The following is a 20504-nucleotide window of genomic DNA, read 5'->3' as shown; positions in this document are numbered from 1 at the left end:
TGCACCATTCACTCTTAGGATTCCTTGAAGACATGCAAATGAAACAGCTAGAATCCTTTGTCCTGTTCTTTCTATATGAATTCCAATTCCGAGAAGTCTTACCATAGATGCATTTGATATGTTTTTACCCTTTCAGATTCTGCAAAAGATTTGTGAACACATTTTTATTGTTGTTGAGACATTCTATCTCTGTGATTGTGCGGAAGGAAATCCCCCTTATCATAAAACTATCTGCTGTCAGGATCTCTCCTTTTGATTATCTTGCTTGTTTGACACTGAAATTCATGCCATATACAGTTGCAGCAGTGTGTAATCTTACATAGTAACACGCTGTATTAATGACGCCAGATAAACACCAAATGGTCCATCCACTTTGCCCAGCAAGTTGCTCATACACCCTTTTCTTCATTTCTAACATCTTGCCTCTAAGGATCCACAGTGTTTATCCCATGCCCTTCTGAATTCATTTACTGTTTTCATTCTCACCTCCTGTCCATGAAGAAATATTTCCTGACACTGTTTCTCAGTCAACCTCCGTGAAGTTTCATTTTGTGACTTCTAGTTCGATAGTTTCCTTTCCAATAGAAAAGGCTCGAAGTTCATGCACGATTAATACCTTTCAGGTATCTGAAGGTCTGTGTCATATCTCCCCTGCACCTCCTCTCCTCCAAGGTATGCATATTTAGATCCTTCAGCTTCTCTTCATAAGTCTTCTAGTACAGAGCCTTCACCATTTTGGTCGCCTCTCTCTGGACCGCCTCCATCCTGTCGCTGTTCCTTTTGAGATACGGTCTCCAGAATTTTACACAGTACTCCAGGTGAGGCCTCATCAAGGACCTGTACAAGGGCATTATCACCTCCTTTTTCTTACCGGTTATTCCTCTTTCTATTCAGCCCAACATCTTTCTGGCTTTAGCTATTGCCTTTTTACATTGCTTTGCTGTCTTCAGATTGCCAGACACTGTCACCCCAAGATCCCTCTCTTGTTCCGTGCACGTTAGTCTTTCATACCCGCCCCCCCCATCACATACAGCTGCCGAACCTTTGACTACTCATCAAGCTTTCCTAAATCAGTTTTCATTCTCTTTACTCCTTCAGGTGTGTCCATTTTGTTGCAGATCTTTGTGTCATCTGCAACAAGACAAACATTACCTTCTGTCCTCTCCACGGTGTTGCTCATGAAGATATTGAACAGAACCAGTCCCAAAACTGATCCCCGTGACACTCCACTTAACATGTCTCTCTTCATCATTACAAGCTGTCTCCTGTCAGTCAACCAGTTTGTTATCCACTCCATCATCTTGTCACCCACTTCCAAGTTTCTCATTTTAATCACGAGACTCCTATGCAGGATCATATCAAAAGCTTTGCTGAAATCCAAGTAAATCACATCAAGCGCCTTGATCCAGTTCTCTAGCCAGCCAATCAAAACAAATCAATCAATCTTGAAGCAAAATCTGTTTTCTGATCCTGTTCCTCTGATCAAGACACAATGGGCATCTCCATTAAAACATGAAAAACTAGAGATGTGCATCTTTTTGAAAATAAAATGAAAAATTTGGAAACAAAGTTTTTGTTTTGTTTTCTTTGCAATGAAGTAAAGTAAACCTGGAAACAAAATGAATTTCGTTTTGTTGCCTATTAAAGTCCACAGGGGAAACAATGCACATTTTCTTAAAGTCAGACAGCCTAGAGCCAGTGGAGGAGAGAGGAAGGAGCAGGATTAAACACTTATAAGCAGCTTTTCTACAGCCTATCCCAATTTTCCTGAATGTGAAAGAGAATGCAAAGCTTAAACAAACACTTTTTTTTTTGTGCAATTTGAGAGCGTGAACACACAGGTTGAGAAGTTCCTTGCTTCTCACAGTTGAAAGATGATACAAAAAAAGAATTGTTAGGAATAGTGCTGCTTTTCTCTGCTGCAGGGCACTGCTGTCTGCTGCTTAGTGTGCAGTGCTACTAGATGCTGTAAGCTTCCCCTAAGGTTTGCTGTTTGCTTCTTTTAGATTGATGCATTGTATCAGCAGGGTTGAGAGTAGACACAGTCTCTGACAGAGTATTCTAGCATATGTCTTCAGGAAAGGTACACACAGATTGTCTGGGTTTTGTTAGGGTATGCTCTCTGTGTAAAAGCGATAGTGTGGTACATAGAATAGCAGTAGACTGAATCTGAATTAAAATACATAGCAGTTCACTGCTGTGTCTGACGATAACTGTATCTCTGTGTACACTTGATGTAGTTTGTGTAGATAGTAATACTGTAAAACCCCCTACACTAGTAATCTCTCTTTTTATTTATTTATTTTTTTAATTGCATAATATCAGTTGCATTAAAATGGAGGTATGGGAATGGGAGAAGACTGAAGCCTGCTCACAGGAAGGCTATGCCAGTGAGAGCTGTGGCCAGCATCAGCAGCAGTGATGATGATAAGTCATAGGATTTCCAGAAGCAGCCCCCTGGCCAAGTTCAAGTGTGATTTTTTTTTTTTTGTCTAATTTTAAAGTGGTACAAACCTGGTAGAGATGTAGGGTTGGGTCAGAAGCAGGAAGAGCAGCCGATCTGCTTCCAGTTGCACTGTTGGTATGGTGGAGGGCGGCAGCAGCAGGGGGTGGGGCACTGGGACAAAAGCCAGAGCCAGCACTGTGCTCCGTGTTTCATTCCCACCAGTGTTTACACGAGCCTAGTGATTCAGATGAATCATCTTTGGAATTTCAAAAATTAGAGGAAGGGGCTATTGAAAGTATTGACTGCAGAGGGCTGGAGAACCTGGCCACTGGTGTGCGATATCTGGTGAGCAGTAGCGGGCCGAAGAGATAACTGATACTGCTGAGGCCAAAGGCACCTCTCAGAATCGGCAGATAGTTGAAAGCATGAGAGATGCCCCTGGCCTTTTATGTTCTCGTCCACCTCAGCCCAGCAGCAATACCCAAGCATCTGGGGAGGGGATTCTGCAAGAAATCACACAAGTGTGGAATCACCTTAGTGCTACAAAGGATCAGCGTTTTGCTTAATCCTTGATAGTGAGAAAATCATCAGCAGAGGAATCATTCTGAGCCATCTTTAAAAACAGTTCTAAGCAGTGTTGTTTGGAAAAAAAAGCAACACCCATTACTGTTGTTACTAGGCTGCATCCTCCATCCTCCACTGCAGCAGGAAAGCCACAGGAAAGGGGTAAGTCCATCTCCCAAGCTGAGCCCCCCTCCCTGGGACCTTCACCCAGTGGGGTGGCATGCCAGCAGCTCCCAACCCCATGTCAATAGCAAGCTGCCACGGAGAAGATGGGGGTGGTGTTCCATATCACTGCCCCAGGGCAAGATGCAGGGGGTATCAGGGAAATGATTGCACTGGATGAGCAGCTCCTGGAGGTGATTTATGTGGCTGCTCCTGGACAACTTTCAAAAGATGTGTAATTCCCACCCTGTACTCTTCATACCGTGCAGCTGGCCAAGAAGGAAAGGAATAGAATCCATTCCTTAGCAACTTGTGGACCTGCCAGAATGCTGTTATGATTCTGCCCGCAGCCAGAGCTGCGGGCAGCCTCTCACCTCTTTTTTTTTTTTTCTTCTTTTCTTTGCAGTCCGGAAACCGCCAATGCTCTTCTTGTGCGGCTGGAGCTGCCCCGGCGCAGCTCTTGCGGCCCGGAGGTTGCCGACACCTTCCCTGCATCTGCAGGGACGCTGTGGGTTCCTTGGGTGCCTGGAGCCGCTCCCTCTGGGACCTGCTCTGTAGCTGTAGCCATCCTCAATCCCCTCCTCCGCAGCAGGGTGCCGCCTCCAACGTTGGGGCCTGTGCTGCGACCTGTTCCTGCTTCGCTTTGCAGCATGGCCACTCTCCAAGGTCCTGCCCTTTCTTCCTTAGGGGCGAGGCCGCACCTCTCTTCACATCTTTAAAGGGTCAGCATGGGAGTGGTCCTCCCATTATGTCATCGTGGGAGTCTCCTCTTCAGCCGTATAAAGAGGGCCTGTCTTCATTGCTTTGTTGCCTTCGCAAGGAGCCAGTCCTCCTTAGGACTTCTCTTCATCCTGCTTCTCGTTGGCACTCTGTTCCATGTTGGAATTCCATGTCTTCGTCTTCGTCAAGGTATTTCGTTGGATCCTGTGTCTTGTCTGTCCAGATCCTGATGTTCCTGATGTGTCTTCCCTGAAGTCCTGATGTCCTATTCTCTGGATATCTTCACGTCTTGATCTTCATTTTCAGATGTCCTTTGCCTCGGCAGCATAAGCTTCCAGAGGATTCTGGCTTTTAACCCTCCAAGTTTCAGGATCCAAACTCAGAGTTCGCTCAAGCTCTGAGCCGAGCCTTTTACTCCGAGTCCCTGGGATCCTGAGGTCTTTCTCCTTATCCTGAATCCTGTCCAGGTCTTCGGAGTCCCTTGCGTTTTGCCTTGTCCATATGAATTGAACTGTGCATAACCTGTCCCATATCTCGTGGTCCATGCCTTGCCTTGACTGGCTGTGGAGGGCACACTTTGGGGCTGGCCTCGTCTGAGTCTTCATCATGGATCCTCCAAGTAACCCGAGTCATGATCCACCAGCATGATCAGTGACCTGCCTTGACTGGCTGTGTAGGCCATGTAGTGTGGCAGTACCTATTCAGAACTCTTGACTTGTGACTCTGTTGGAGACCGAAGTACTTTGGAATGCCGTCTCAGTTCTTCAAGCGACCTGAGTTCTATCTCAGTTCTTCTAGCAATTTGAGTACCGTTTCATCCTTCAAGTAATTCTGAAGTGTTATGGTTAAGCGGTGTTTGGGTGGATTCTTAGGTACTGTGGCAGATGACCATGCCCATGGGGAGGAGCCCTGTGAGGCGCCACAGTACTGGGCTAAACGCAGGATGCACAAACACAGAGTTAGTTCTTTTATTAAACAGCTTGAAGTGTACCACCAGAGGTGGCAGTAGGGGGTAGTCTGGATGTAGCAGTCTCAGGACCCTCAGCAGAGGGGACCCTTCTCACCCCGTTGGTATAGGGGAATTCCGGTGTAGGTTTCCCAGCAAGGCAGTACTGTGGATGAGATAGACTGAGAGTTAGATTACTCACTAGATGGTTGCTGTAAGTATTAGAGATGTGCTTTGTTTTTTTGTGTTCATATCGTTCTTTGTTTTTCGGCCGCCATGGAAAATGTCGTCTTTTTTTTCGATTCGGGTCTTTTTTTTCGTGAAAAATCGATTTTTAGTTAGTTTTTGTTAGTGCACACTAACGGGGGAGTTAGCGCGCACTAATCGGAAAAACGAATTTTTACAAAAAAACAGGAAAATCCCATCTTTTTTGGGCTTTCTGAAACATGCCAAATTGCACAATTTCATTGAAAATTTCCAATTCGGCAAAAACGAATGCACATCTCGAGTAGGTATGTGATTCCACTAGGTTGAAGAAGTTGGTAGCGGCACTGAGGCAGGGAGAGCAGGCACTCGAGGAGCGAGTACCTGATCCTTATAAGGCACCTGAAATAAAGCAGAGGGCCCCCGAGGAGTGGGTACCCAGGTTAGCAATTACCCCGAAGGGCAGAGAGAGAGCTTCCAGCAGCAGCATGGAAGCGGTAGAGTAGCTTAGACCGGCCAAAACCAATCCTTTGCTAACTCAACGAGCTAGCCACTTAATACAGGCTATATACCCTGATGGCGTGACGTCAGTAGAGGGGAACGCCCCTGAGGTTCGTGCCAATGCTGGAATAAAGGCATGGGTGGCGTGCGCACCCTAGTAGACCCTTGGGAGGAGCATGGCGGGAGGCAGCACCATAGCCATTTCGGGGATGCCAGAGAGCATCGCGGCAGCAGCCATTTTCCCTAGGGAAGCGGGAGGAGCCGTGAACAGGGTGAGGCAAACGGGGCGAAGCCATTTAGCACCGACGGATGCAGCATGAAGCTTCAAGTAACCTGTGACTCCATCTGAGTCCTCTATGTATCTTGAGTCTGTATCCCGAGTCTTGTCTCACCTTTCAAGTATCCTGATTCTTCGTGTGAAGCCCTCACATATCCTGAGTCTTTGTCTGCATCTGATGTCTTCGCCCTTCAGCCTCTGTCCATCCTGTCACATTTGCCATTCCGGTATGGCAAATGTGTCTAAAAGGGCTATCGAGTGGCCAGAGGGCTATCCCAGAGACCAACATTGCATTGCTGTGTCTCTTTGATGTGATCAGGCTCGGCAGATGCCAGGGTTCTGCATCTCCAGCCTGTGCTTGGACCCTCCTCGCCTGCCTCTGCGCTTCCTGGAGCTCCTCTGCAGTTGCGTCGTGGCCGAAGGGTACACAATCTCCCAGAAATGGGACCGCCTCCGGCGTTCCCACAACAAATGTTATATATGCCTTCAGCTCTTCCTGATGACACTTCTGGCAGCTGGATGAGATAGAGGTGGGCAGCAGCTCTAGTAGGGGGTGTACCAGCAGGGTACAGGTAAGCTGTGCTGCGTAGCCAGGTGATGGACCAGAGCCATCCACAGCCATGTCTTAGAGATGATCAGGGTGGTGATGGAAGATTGGCTAGGTCAGAGAGACAGGAATATTCCTGGCTTTTTTTGTTTCAGATGGTGGCAGTAACATGATCAGAAAAATGGTCCAGAGGATCCAATGATTTGCACACTTTCTGCATCTGGCAACAAGGAATGCCTTTGGGCTGAAGGGACAAGGAGGGAAGCAGCATTGTACTGAGTGATCTGATATATATGTATAGGAAAATAGCCTGATATTTTAATCAGAGCATGAAGGATGGCAACAGCTATGGCAGAAGCAGGCAGCAGCTGGGGCACCTCTGAACCATCCTATTCAGGATGTGGGTACCAGGTGGAATTCCATCTGCTTCATGATGTAGACATTAGCTCAGCAGGAGACATCCTTCCGTCATTTGTTTGTGGATGTCAACAGAGATGTGGATTGCTCACTAGGGCATCAAGATTGGGTACACATGACACACATGTGGCATATTCTGAAGTCCTTGAAGGATGCTATGGAGGCTCCTGGAGTAGAATTTAGAAGGCTTCCAGCAGGAGCAGATAATGGTATCGGAGGTGTTGGTGCATGTGCTTGCATCTGTAAGCACCCAGAAAGATTCTTACATGCTAGTCACTCTGTGTGACCCACAAGGAAAAGGAAGTCTTGCTCTCCAGTCCAACTCTCTGGCTTGCTGGAAGGAGAAACTGGAAGCTAGGGTGCAGGAATATGAGTGTAAGAAGCAGAGGAGCAGTGAGGATAAGAACATATAAGAACATAAGAAATTGCCATACTGGGTCAGACCAAGGGTCCATCAAGCCCAGCATCCTGTTTCCAACAGTGGCTAATCCAGGCTACAAGTACCTGGCAAGTTCCCAAAACTAAGTATATCCCACACTACTGATGCTAATAATAGCAGTGGTTATTTTTTAAGTCAACTTGATTAATAGCAGGTAATGGACTTTTCCTCCAAGAACTTATCCAAACCTTTTTTAAACCCAGCTACACTAACTGCACTAACCACATCCCCTGGCAACAAATTCCAGAGTTTAATTGTGCGTTGAGTGAAAGAATTTTCTCTGATTAGTTTTAAATGTGCTACTTGCTAACTTCATGGAGTCCCCCTTAATCCTTTTATTATCCGAGTAAATAACAGATTCATATTTATCCGTTCTAGACCTCTCATGATTTTAAGACTCTATCATATCCCACCTCATCCATTTCTTCTCCAAGCTGAACAGCCCTAACCTCTTTAGTCTTTCTTCAGAAGGGAGCAGTTCCATCCACTTTATCATTTTGGTTGCCCTTCTCTGTACCTTCTCCATCGCAATTATATCTTTCCTGAGATGCGGCGACAAGAATTGTACACAGTATTCAAGGTGCGGTCTCACCATGGAGCGATACAGAGGCATTATGACATTTTCCGTTTTATTCACCATTCCCTTTCTAATAATTCTTAACATTCTGTTTGCTTTTTTGACTGCCGCAGCACACTGAACCGACGATTTCAATGTGTTATCCACTATGACGCCTAGATCTCTTTCCTGGGCAGTAGCTCCTAATATGGAACTTAACATTATGTAACTACAGCAAGGGTTATTTTTCCCTGTATGCATCACCGTGCACTTGCAGTAGAGGAAAGTGGATACCTCTTCCTCTCACACATTTATCCATCAACCCTTCCCCACCCCATGGCTGCTGTAGGTTGGACTATCCTAACATGGTGATAGCTTCAGTAGGTGGCAGCACAAAGCAGTTTTCTACCCTACCAAAGGAGACCCCTGCACAAACCAGTCATATGGTACCTTGCAGAGCCCATTGAGGGCACAGCAACAGACCCCTTGGCATACTGGGCACACAAGGCCATGGTTTGCCAAGACCTCACTAAGGTTGCCCTCATTTCGTTTTGTACCCGCCAACCAATTTGCCTAGTGATCAGGTATTTTCAATGGCAGGGGACATTGTGAATCCATATTGTTCATGGCTGGCACCAGAATTTATGGAAGAGGTGGTTCTCATTGAAAAACCTTCCTCAGCCTGGCTTCCCTGACTTTCTGGGCAACTGGCAGGAGGGCAGAGTGCACTGCTTCATTTCACATCTTTGGGAGTTTCACACCCACTGAACACAGATAGTTAAACCTTTGGGAATTCACCATTTCTAAAACCCAATATTTCTTGCTGTGGTGTTGCCACTTTTGCTGCTACTGCTGCTGCATTGCCTGCTTCTGTTGCCTTGCCACTCTTTTAGTTGCTCTTGGATATTTCGACCCCTCCCCAGCCATTCTCTTGATGCCTTGTGATCTTGTCACCACTCATACTGCTTCCACTTGGCCTGCTCCTGCTGTCCTGTTGATCTCTTGGTTCCTCACCTTGCTGTGTTGATGTCAAGCTTCTTGATGCCTTGCAGTGTACTCTATGCCTTGGGGTGTTGATGCCAGTCTTCTTGTTGTCTAATCCCTCACTCAGTATCTTGAGATATTGATGCAACTGTGCTTGCTGCCTTACCCTTCACTCAGTGCCTTAAGGTTTTGATGCCACTCTTCTTGCTGTCTTGCTCTGCATCTATTCTTTGGCCTCTATGTCAGTGCCTCTGCTGCTCTGCCCTCTCTTGGTGCCTTGGAGTGCTTTTGCCTCTACTGCTACTGCTTTGGACCTTATACAATGTCTTGAGTGTCAGGATTGAATATACATAATACAAGCAAACTGCCATTCTGATCCAACCAATCTTTTGTTGATTTTCATTCTCCAGGCATACTTCCTGGACCTTATCCATCTACCTTTAATGGTGTCATGCCATGTCATGTCTCTTTCCTCAAAGTTATTTTAAAATGTCCTGATGGTACTTACTGAGTATTGATTTTGTTCAGTGTTTAACTTTTGATTTATTATATCGCCTGTTTTAAGATGTATTCCCAAGCAAACCAACTAAGAGAAGGCTTGATTCCAGTAAACCATAGGCCACTACTGGTCTAACACTATCCGTAGTCTGAAGGACTTGAGCATCCAAGTGACACCAAGGAGGCAGTCTATAGCAGTGGTTCTCAACCCTTTTTTGGCCAGGACACACCTGACAGATGGTTCTCACATGCGTGACACACTGAACATGTGACCGTCACGAGGCTAAATGTAAACATTCTCTCTGCATCCACAGGAACCCCCTCGGACCCCCCCCCCCCCAACAATGGGTGCAGAGCACCATACAAAAAAGATATTCTGGTTCTGATGGTATTTCAGTAAAAGCAAAACAAACTCTCTTTACTACCAGGCACAATAGCCCTTCTTATGAAGTGACTAACCATTAATGCATATCCTATTGAGAAAACAGAACAAATAAGACTGATACAAATGCCTACATGCTAGTAAAATACACCTCAGTCACACACACAAAACAGACCTTCACCAAGTACAGAAAGATCACAAATTATAAATACGGAGACAGAAACTGGAATGGAAACCCAAAAAAGCCACTCTTCATGCAGTGCAAACCTGGAGAAATGGAAACAAATATAGCACTTAATACTCCCAGGATCTGCAATAATGCACACAAACTAACCCACATAAAGTTACACCTGCATTATGGAATGCAATAGCACAATAACAACCCTACCTATGAAAAGGCAATGCTACAAATATTTAACCAGATCCTAAACACTAATACACTTCCTGTTAGGAAAACAGAACAAGACAAGCTGCTATAGATCCCCAAACAGAAATAATTGTACAAATAAATGTTACAAAACAGACGATGAACAGAATAACATCCAACAATTAAAAACTCATAAAAAATATTAAAAATTGTCCAAATATCAATAAAATATTTCAAAACATCAGACACATCACATAATACCCAATAATTATAATGGCACTCAATCAAGCAAAATAAACTTAAAAATTCACCTATACTTACCCTCTCCAGCAATTCTCCTACTCCTTTCCCTTGAGCCAAAAGCACACACCAGAAGCAGCAGTGGCTGCTGAAGCTCTGTCCTCACAGTCCTCTTACTTAGGGCCTAGAACCAGTCACTCACAGAGACACATCACGTCCCTGACCAGTCTCTCTGTCTCTCACACACACCTGAGAGTGGGCATTTGTGTGTGAGAATGGGAGCCTGGGTATAGGTATTCGTGTACGGTAGAATGGGTGCGTGAGTGAGGGCGCTTGTGTGTATGGTAGAATGGGTGTGTAGCTGAAGGGCGCTTGTGTGTATGGTAGAATGGGTACCTGGGTGCGTGAGTGAGGGCGCTTGTGTATATGGTAGAATGGGTGCGGTGTGTGAGAATTGGAGCCTGGGTGTGGGCATTTGTGGTGTATGAGAATGGGAGCCTGGGTGTGGGCGTTTGTGTGTGTGTGAGAATGGGAGCCTGGGTGTGGGTGTGTGTGTGTGAGAATGGGAGCCTGGGTGTGGGCATGTGTGTGTGAGAATGGGAGCCTGGGTGTGGGCATGTGTGTGTGAGAATGGGAGCCTGGGTGTGGGCATGTGTGTGTGTGGGAGAATGGGAGCCTGGGTGTGGGCGTGTGTGTGTGTGTGTGAGAGAGAATGGGTACGTGAATGAGAGCTTCTGGCTGGCGGGATATCTATGCACAGTGCAAACTATATTGCACAAATCATCCCAGGTAACATTATTATCAGTTCAGAACATTATTGCTTGGGCGGATAATAATGGGTAAGCGATTTCCATGCACAGTGCAAACTAAAAACAAGTGCAACATAATTGCAATACAGGTGAATTAGGGTCCTAGATGAAGAGTTTTGTTTAATTTTATTCCTTACTTTTGTCTAGGATTGCCATCCCCCCTCCCCCAGTGAGAAATGCAATTATTTATAATAATTCAGAAAACAATTGCATTTCATCCAATCCCCAGGCTCCCACAGCTCTCATCTGTCTGCTTTTATGGCCACCAGGAGCTCTAATGGCCTCATCTGTAACCAGTGTGGCTGAGTGCCACTTTTACTATAATCGTGGCTCTGCTGAACTCATTGTTGCATTGGGGTGGGGGAGGAATCCCTGGAGCAACCAGCCTCTTCGAGCTTGTGGCTCACTGCTGCTTAGCCTTTGGGTAATCCCTGCTCTATCGTGGCTCCCTACCTCTTTGGAAGAGGGAAATCCTGGTGAGGTTGGCCTCTTCTCTTTGCGGCTCACTGCCACATTTAATTTCAGTGTGACTGGCCTGAACTTCTTTGCTGCCACTCCTCCCAGCCCCCCTCAAACCACCCCATACCCGAGTTATGGGATGCCCCCTTCTTTGTGCCCCACTGGCCAATCGGAGGCTTCCTCCCTTCTAGAAAGAAGGAGGAGGCTTCTGATTGGCCCGTGGGGCCAGGAAGAAGAGAAAAGGCTTCCCATTGGCCTGCGGGGGCAGGGAAAAAAGGAGAAGGGAAGCACAACCGGATAGTGGGACACCGGGAGCCGTGACACACCTGCCGGTGCTTGGTGACACACTGGTTGAGAATCGTTGGTCTATAGAATGCCACATTTCCTGCACCCACCAGATGGAAGGGAAATTGGCACTGGGCTGTCTTGTTGCACTGGAGTGTTTTTACCTCAGCACCTGCTGTCTTGGTCTTCATTCAGTAATTTGATGAGTTGATGCCATAGTTGTTGTGTCTTTTGGCCACAATGCTGTGGCATGTTGATGCCACTACTTATGGAACCCTATTCCTCTGGCGATACTTGCAAGGGATACTGGCATCCTGGGGATCCTGTTCCCCGGTTCATGAGTAAGCATTAGCAAAGGCTCGGTAAAGGGGAAGTCAATCTTCAAATCTGAACCACTGGCTCCTTCCTCCTTTGATGCCATAGGGAACTTACATCAGGATTGCTACAGGTTTTCAGAGACTTCCTCTGGCTTTGTCCTGCCCAGCAATAGTAACTTCACCATCTTGCAGCTACTAGATGGTTCGATTAGTCTTTCACTCTGTGTCCAGGTCTGAGAACCAACTTGTACATCAGGACTGCTGTGGACCTTACCCAGAGATTCCTCTGGCTTCAGGTCACTATTTGTGATGCTTTGCTCCTTTCACAGTGCCTTGGGGTGTTCATGCCATAGCTCATGCTGATTTCCCCCTTTCATGGTGCCGTCAGGTGTTCTTGTCCCTCTTTGACCATTTTACCCTCCTCTTGCAGTGCTTTTGGGTGTTTGTGGAACTGTTTGTGCTGCTTTACTCCTCACAGGGTGCCTTGGGCATTCCATGCCACCGTTTATGCTGCTTTTCCCCCTCTCGATGTGCCTTGGGATATTCATGGCACTGTTGTTGGTGCCCATTGCCCCTCTTTTGGTGCCTTTGGGTGTTCATGCCACTGTTTGGGCTACTTTGCTCCTCTTTCACTGCCTTGGGTTGTTCATATCACCTTTGTGCTGCTTTGCCCCCTCTCCTGGTGCTTTGAAGTCTTCATGCCACGGTTGTTGATGCAGATTTGCTCATCTCGTGCTGCTTTGGCGGGTTCATGCCACTGCTTGTCCCTTTGCACCTCTTGTGCTGCCTTGGAGTCTTCAAGCCACTGTTTGTACTGCTTTGCTTTCCCCCTCTTGCAATGGCCTGGAGTGTTGTTTTCATCTCCGCTCCAGTTCTCTTGGTTTTCACTCAATGTCTTGACATGTAGATGCTGCTACTGCTGCTATCCAATTTCTCTTTTGGTGCATGCAATAGACACTGATATGCTGAGAATCCCATCCCTGCTTCATACATCAACATCTGCGAAGGCCCTGCAAAGAGAAAGTCAGTCTCCATACCTGACCCCAATTGATGCCCAGGACCATTATGGACCTCCTGTAGAGTCTCCTCTGGATTCACACTGCCCAGGGATAGTTAACTAGGGTTCATTAGTTTTATTTATTTAAAATATTTCTAGCCCGCTTATAATTAAATATTATACTAAGTGGATTACGATATAAAACACAAGTGATCATCAAACGGTTCGGTTTGATATCGCAAATAGGATACAGAGAAGTCACACGAAGACCTGAGTTTTGCAGTTCAAAAAAACAGATTTTGCTGAAATGGGAAAATTCCTGGAGGTGGAACTTGAAGACTAGGAGAAAATGGGTGAGGTGGAACAACAGTGGGCCAAACTAAAAGCAACAAATCTATATGTTAGAAAAATGAACAAAAGTGAGAGAAATAAGAAACCGATCTGGTTCACAAAGGAGGTGACTGACGTAATAAAAGCAAACGAAGCAGCGTTCAAGAAATATAAAGGATCCCAAAAAGTGGAACAAAAGGAAGATTATCTGGTGAAACTGAGGGAAATGAAAAAAAGTCATCAAGAAAGCAAAAGGTCAGATGGAGGAAAGGATTGCCAAGGAGGTAAAGCGAGGTGACAAAACATTTTTCAGATACATCAGAGAAAGGAGAAAGGTCCAAAGTTGTATAATGAAATTGAAAGGTGAAAAGGATTAATGTGTGGAGAGAGACAAAGAAATGGTGGAAATATTAAACAAATATTTCAATTCTGTGTTTACTAAGGAAGATCCTGGAGAAGGACTGTTGCTAGTTAACACAACTGTGGAAGGGGATGAAGTAGATGAAATTCCATTAACGGAAGAGAATGTATGGGAAATAGGGATGTGCAGCAGGGACAGATACGTTCGATTCGGTATTCGTCGGGACCCAAATCTGTTGCATCCGTTTTCGGGGGACCCTGATTCGTTCATTAGTAGAGATGTGAATCGGAACCAGTATCAGTTCTATGTCATTACAAGGTTCGCCTTAGACATATTGTTAGATGTAAACCGATGTGATATACCAAATCGAATGTCGGTATAGAAAAATAAATAAATAAATAAAATGAGTTTGTTAGTATCCCCCCACCCTCTGGACCCCCCCAAATTTTTAAATACCTGGTGGTCCAGTGGGGGTCCCAGGAGCATTCTCCCACGCTCGGGCTGTCGGCTGCCAGTAAACAAAATGGCGCCGATGGCCCTTTGCCCTTTCCATGTGACAGGGGCTACCGGTGCAATTGGCCGGTCCCTGTCACATGGTAGGAGCAATGGATGGCCGGCGCCATCTTTAAAAATGGCGTGGGCCATCCAGTGCACCTACCATGTGACAGGGGCTGACCAATGGCACCGATAGCCCCTGTCACATGGTAAGAGCAAAGGGCCATTGGCGCCATTTTGATTAGTGGCAGCCGACAGCCCAAGCGCGGGAGAATGCTCCTGGGACCCCTGCTGGACCACCAGGTATTTAAAAATTGGGGGGTCCAGAGGGTGGGGGGATACTAACAAACTCATTTTATTTATTTATTTATTTTTCTATACCGACATTCGATTTGGTATATCACATTGGTTTACATCTAACAATAGGTCTAAGGCGAACCTTGTAATGACATAGTACATTATAACAGCTTAACTGAGAACTGGTTATGTTACAATAACGGTTTTATACAATTATAACGTGCTTGAATGGCATAACTTAATACGGCATATATAAAAAGGTTTAATAAATATAACATATGTAAAAAAAAGGATTAATAAATTAACTATGTACAGAGGAAGTGTGGGGTCTGGTATAAGGTGGGAAGGGGGACTGTGGCGGTGTTATTTGTCTAGGGTGAATGCTTTCCTGAAGAGCCATGTCTTGAGGTTTTTTCGGAAGGTAGGTGTGGAAGGGTCAGTTCTGAGAGCGGTTGGGAGGTTGTTCCATAGGTGAGGACCCGCTACGGATGCGGCACGTTCTCTTGTGGAGACTTTGTGTGCTTCCTTTGTGGGGGGGATGGGGAGTAGGCCTGTGTTGATAGAGCGGAGATTTCTGGGAGTGATGTATGGGCCAGAGGTCTTTGTAACCAGCTGGCTTTGTCGTTATGTAATGCTTTATGAATGAGCTTGAGTGTTTTGTATTGAGATCTGGAAGGAACAGGCAGCCAGTGGAGTTGTTTGAGTGCTGGCGTGATGTGATCTGTTTTTTTCTTATTCGTTAGAGACCGTGCTGCGGCATTTTGTAGGAGCTGGAGGGGCTTGAGGGTGGATGAGGGAAGGCCTGTCAAGAGGGCGTTGCAATAGTCCATTTTGGCGAAAAGAAGGGATTGCAGTACCGTCCGGTAGTCTGGGGGATGGAGTAGGGGTTGGAGTTTCTTTAGGTTTGAAGTTTGTAGAAACCTTCTTTTATCAGTCTTGATATGTTGTTTGAAGTTCAGTTCCTGGTCCAAGATGACTCCGAGGTCTCTAACCGTTGGGAGTATGTTGTATTTGGGTAGGATTGAGGGATCTGTTATGGGTATTGAGGATTTTTTAGTGAGGTGAAGTATTTCCGTTTTGTTCTGGTTGAGCGTTAGTGCCATTTCTGAGAGGATGGTGGTAATGTTTGTCCTGTATGTTTCCCATTGGTTTAGTGCCTTGTCGATGTCTCTGATAGGGAGCAGGATTTGCACATCATCGGCGTACAGAAAGTAGGTGAGTTCTGTTTTGTCTAGGTAGTTGCATAGTGGCAGCATATAGACGTTAAAGAGGGTGGGGGAAAGTGATGAGCCTTGGGGGACTCCTTGTGAGAGGGGTATTCTTTCTGATGTTGTATTTCCAAGGGTTACTTTGAAGGTTCTGTTGGTGAGGAATGATTGAAACCATTGGAGAATGGTGCCGGTGATGCCTATTTCTTTTAGTCTGTGAATTAGAATTTTATGGCTGACGGTGTCAAATGCAGCGGAGATGTCTAGTAGGATTAGGAGGAAGGATGCGCCTCTGTCGAATCCTCGTAGTATGGTATTTGTGAGGGTGAGTAGTAGGGATTCTGTGCTGTGAAATTTTTTGAAGCCGTGTTAGGCGGGAGCTAGAATGTTGTGGTTTTCCAGGAATTATGAGAGTTGGTGGTTAACCGTCTTTTCGATGATCTTCGTCAGGAACAGAAGGTTCGAGATGGGCCGATAGTTGGATGGGATGGTCGGATCGAGATGTGATTTTTTTAGGATGGGTTTAACTATAGCACATTTGAGGGAATCCGGGAGTATTCCTTGTTCAAGGGAAAGATTGGTGATGTCCGCGATGGGTCTGGCTAGGCAGTTTGGAATCAGCTTGAGGGATTTTGTTGGGATGGAGTCTAGGGGGTGTGCTGCTGGGTTAATCTTTCGGGTAATGTTTTCCACTTCGGTAGAAGCTACGGTCTCGAACTGTGACCATGTTGTTGCAGTGGAAGGTGTTTGTGCGTTGGTTTTTGGATTGACTGGAGGTTCTGTAGGGTTAAGTTTGGCTGTTTTTTCTATAAGGTGTTGAGCGAAGCTGTGGCTGGTTAATGTTGTTGATGGGTCGAGTCAGCTGAGTTACATATTCGAACAGGACTCTTGGGTTGTATTGATAGTTGTGAATTCTTTGGGAGTAGAAGTTCCGTTTAGCTGCATTGATGTCTGTTGTATATGTGTGTAGTAGAGTTCTATATCTGTCTCGTAGTTGGTTTGTGGGGTTGCTTCGCCAGGCTTTTTCTGCTTGTCTAAGTCTGCGTTTAGTGTTTTTTAGTTCCTGATTGTACCATGGTGATTTGTGTTTTGTAGTGGTTCCGATTTCCTTTTGGATGGTTGGGCAGATCTTTTTCGCTGTCTCCATGTTGATTGTGGTCCAGGAGTTGACTGCATTGATGGTGTTTGAGGTATCAAGGTGTTTTAGGGCATCTGGTAGGGTTTTTTTAGGGTTTCGCTGGAGCAAGGTTTGGTAAAGATTATCCTTTTTTTGTCAATTGGGGTGTGGATGTGGGAGTGGGCTACTTGGAGTTTGGTTTTGATCATGGAGTGATCGGACCAGGGAACAGGAGAGATGGTGGGATGGGAGATGAGTGTTATGTTGTTGTTGATGAAAATCAGGTCCAGGATGTGGCCTGATTTTTGCGTGGGGGAGTTTATTATTTGGGTGAGGCCCATGGCAGAAAGTGAGTTGAGAAGGAGCTCCCCCGAGGGGGAGAGAGGAGATTTGTCAAGATGGAGGTTAAAGTCTCCTAGAATGATGGTGGGGTGGTTAGTGTTGATGTTAGCGGCGATGGTTTCAATGAGTGGGCAGGGATCTTTGTTGAGAATGCCTGGGGGGGCATAGATCAGCAGAATTTGGAGGGTTTTGGATCTGAAGAGGTTGATTTCGATGGATGATGGGGTGTTGATAGGCAGTGTGCTGAATTTAAGTTTTTTGGCTGCTAGGAACAGTAGGCCACCTCCTTTTTTTTTTTGCGTCTTGGTATGGAGAAGATGTTGTAATTGCTTGTTGGCAGTTGATTGATGAGAGGAGAGTCCGTGTCTTTGAGCCATGATTCTGTGATCAGGTTGTGTTTTTAGGTTGTGTTCTTTCTTCCCGCCCCCCCCCCCCCCCATAACGATAAGAAAACCCACTAAATTAATCGTGGGGTTTCCTATCGCTATCGGGGACCCCCCCGATATCGAAAATATCGGACGATATTTTCAATCGTCAGATAAACGATTCCCATCCCTATTCATTAGTTACATATGTTATTTTGTTTCCCATTAAAATTAAAAAAAACCAACCCATCCCAACCCTTTAAATTTAATTAACTACAACCCCCCCGCCCCAAGACTTGCCAAAAGTCCCTGGTGGTCCAGCAGGGGTCCTGGAGCATTATCCTGCCCTCGGGCCATTGGCTGCCAGTATTCAAAATAGCGCCGATAGCCTTTGCCCTTACTATGTCACAGGGACTACCGGTGCCATTGGTCGGCTTCTGTTACATGGTAGGAGCAATGGAGGCTGGCGCCATTTTGTGGCAAAGGCTATCGGCGCCATTTTGAATATCAGCAGCCGACGGCCCGAGTGCAGGAGATCGCTTCAGGACCTCCGCTGGACCACCAGGGACTTTTGGGAAGTCTTGGGGGGGGGGGGGGGTCAGGAGGGTGGGGGGTTTATTCGTTATGATACGTTGCATTCGTGTGGGTTTGCCATATGTTTTGGAACCCCATGAATGCAACGAATAGGGACCTATATGTTGTGAATTGTGCATTCATTCAAAACAAATGCACATCCCTAATGGGAAGAGCTAGGAACTCTGAAAGTAGACAAAGCCATGGGGCCTGATGAGGTTCATCCCAGGATACTGAGGGAGCTCAGAGATGTATTGGTGGGTCCGCTATATGACCTGTTAAATAGATCCCTGGAAAAGAGTGTGGTGCCTAGTGACTGGAGAAGAGTGATGGTGGTCCTGCTTCACAAGAGTGGGAGCAGAGAAGCAGCTAGATACTACAGGCTGGTTAGCATCACCTCGATGGTGGGAAAATTATTGGACACTGCTGAAGGAAAGGATAGTGAACTATCTACAATCCAGTGGGTTGCTCGATCAGAGGCAGCATGGATTCACCAGGGAAAGGTCCTGTCAGATGAATCTGGTTGGGTGATTAGAGAACTGGATCAGGGAAGAGTGCTCGATGTGATTTACTTGGATTTTAGTAAAGCTTTTGATACAGTCCCACATAGAAGACTCATAAACAAAATGAGAAGCTTGGAAGTGAGCACAAAGGTAGTGGCGTGGATTAAAAACTGGTTGATGGATAGAAGACAATGTGTGATGGTAAATGGAACCTACTCTGAAGACAGAATGGTGTTAAGTGGAGTGTCACAGGGATCAGTGTTGGGACCGATTCTGTTTAACATTGCGGAAGGGGATAGAAGGAAAAGTTTGTCTATTTGATACTAAGATCTGCAACAGAGTGGACATACCAGAAGGAGTAGAGAGAATGAGATGGGATTTAAGGAAGCTGGAAGAGTGGTTGAAGATATGGCAGCTGGGATTCAATGTCAAGAAGTGCAGAGTCATGCATATGGGGTGTGGTAATCTGAAAGAACTGTATGTGATGGGGTTTGAAGGGCTGATGTGCATAGAGCAGGAGAGGGGATGATATTGTCTAATGATCTGAAGTCGGTGAAGCAATGTGACAGGGTGATAGCTAAAGCCAGAAGAATGCTGGGCTGCACAGAGAGAGGAATATCTCGTAAGAAAAGGGAAGTGATAATCCCCTTGTACAGGTCCTTGGTGAGGCCTCACCTGGAGTACTGTGTTCAGTGGCCCAGAGAAGGGTGGATGGAGGTGGCCCAGAGAAGGGCGACCAAAATAGTGGGTGGTCTCCATCAAATGACTTACAAGGAGAGGTTGAAGAACCTCAATATATATATACCCTGGAGGAGAGGAGGAGCAGGGGTGATATGATACAGATCTTCAGATACTTGAAAGGTTTTAATGATCCATGGTCAGCAGCAAACCTTTTCCATTGTAAATTAATCAGTAGAACTAGGGGTCTTGATTCCTCCTGGGAGGAAGACTTAGAACCAATGTCAGGAAATATTTCTTCATGGAAAGGGTGGAGGATGCCTAGAATGCTCTTCTGGAGGTAGTGATGAAGAGTAAAACTGTGAATGATTTCAAAGGGTCATGGGATAAACACTATGGATCCCTAAAGGCTAGAGGATGGGAATGAATGAAAAGAGGTATGGGAGTAGCTTGTTGGAATGGTGGTTACTATCCTTATCCAATAAACCTTCACATGGTTAATGCAACTCCAACATTGATCTCTGCTTCAACGGCAAGGGGAAATGTGGAAAAGAGGATTTACATTCAGACAATAACCAACAAGGACATTGAACTGTACAGTCTGGGAAAACAAATAAACATGGGGGTAACTTGCTTGATGTGGCAGTTACTACCCTTAACCAATAAGCCTGATACCTCACTTTTGACGGAACCAACATTACTCTCTACTTCAATGGCAGGAGGTGGCAGGAAATTGGAATCAAACAGTAACCAACGAGGGCTCTGACCTTGGTGGTCTGGGAAACTGATAAGTATGGGTAAGTGATAAGTATAGGAGCTTGCTGGGCAGACTGGATGGGCCATTTGATTTTTTTCTACCGTCCTTTCTATGGTTCTATATAAAATGCAATGCAATAAATCACAAAACAATACAAATAAAATACTTACGATATATATAAAAAAAAAAAAGAAATCAAATATAAAATCAAAATAAATTATCAGCATAACCTTAAACTGTTTTAAAATGCACTTATGCTCTTACAAACCTGGTCTGACAACCAATTTGCATGTAAGGACCACTATGGACCTCACCCAGCGTTTCCTCTGACTTCGCCCTGCCAGGAGGTAGTAAGTTCACC

Source organism: Rhinatrema bivittatum, chromosome 7, assembly GCF_901001135.1.
Source record: "Rhinatrema bivittatum chromosome 7, aRhiBiv1.1, whole genome shotgun sequence".
Classification (NCBI taxonomy): domain Eukaryota; kingdom Metazoa; phylum Chordata; class Amphibia; order Gymnophiona; family Rhinatrematidae; genus Rhinatrema; species Rhinatrema bivittatum.
This window is presented reverse-complemented; position numbering follows the sequence as displayed.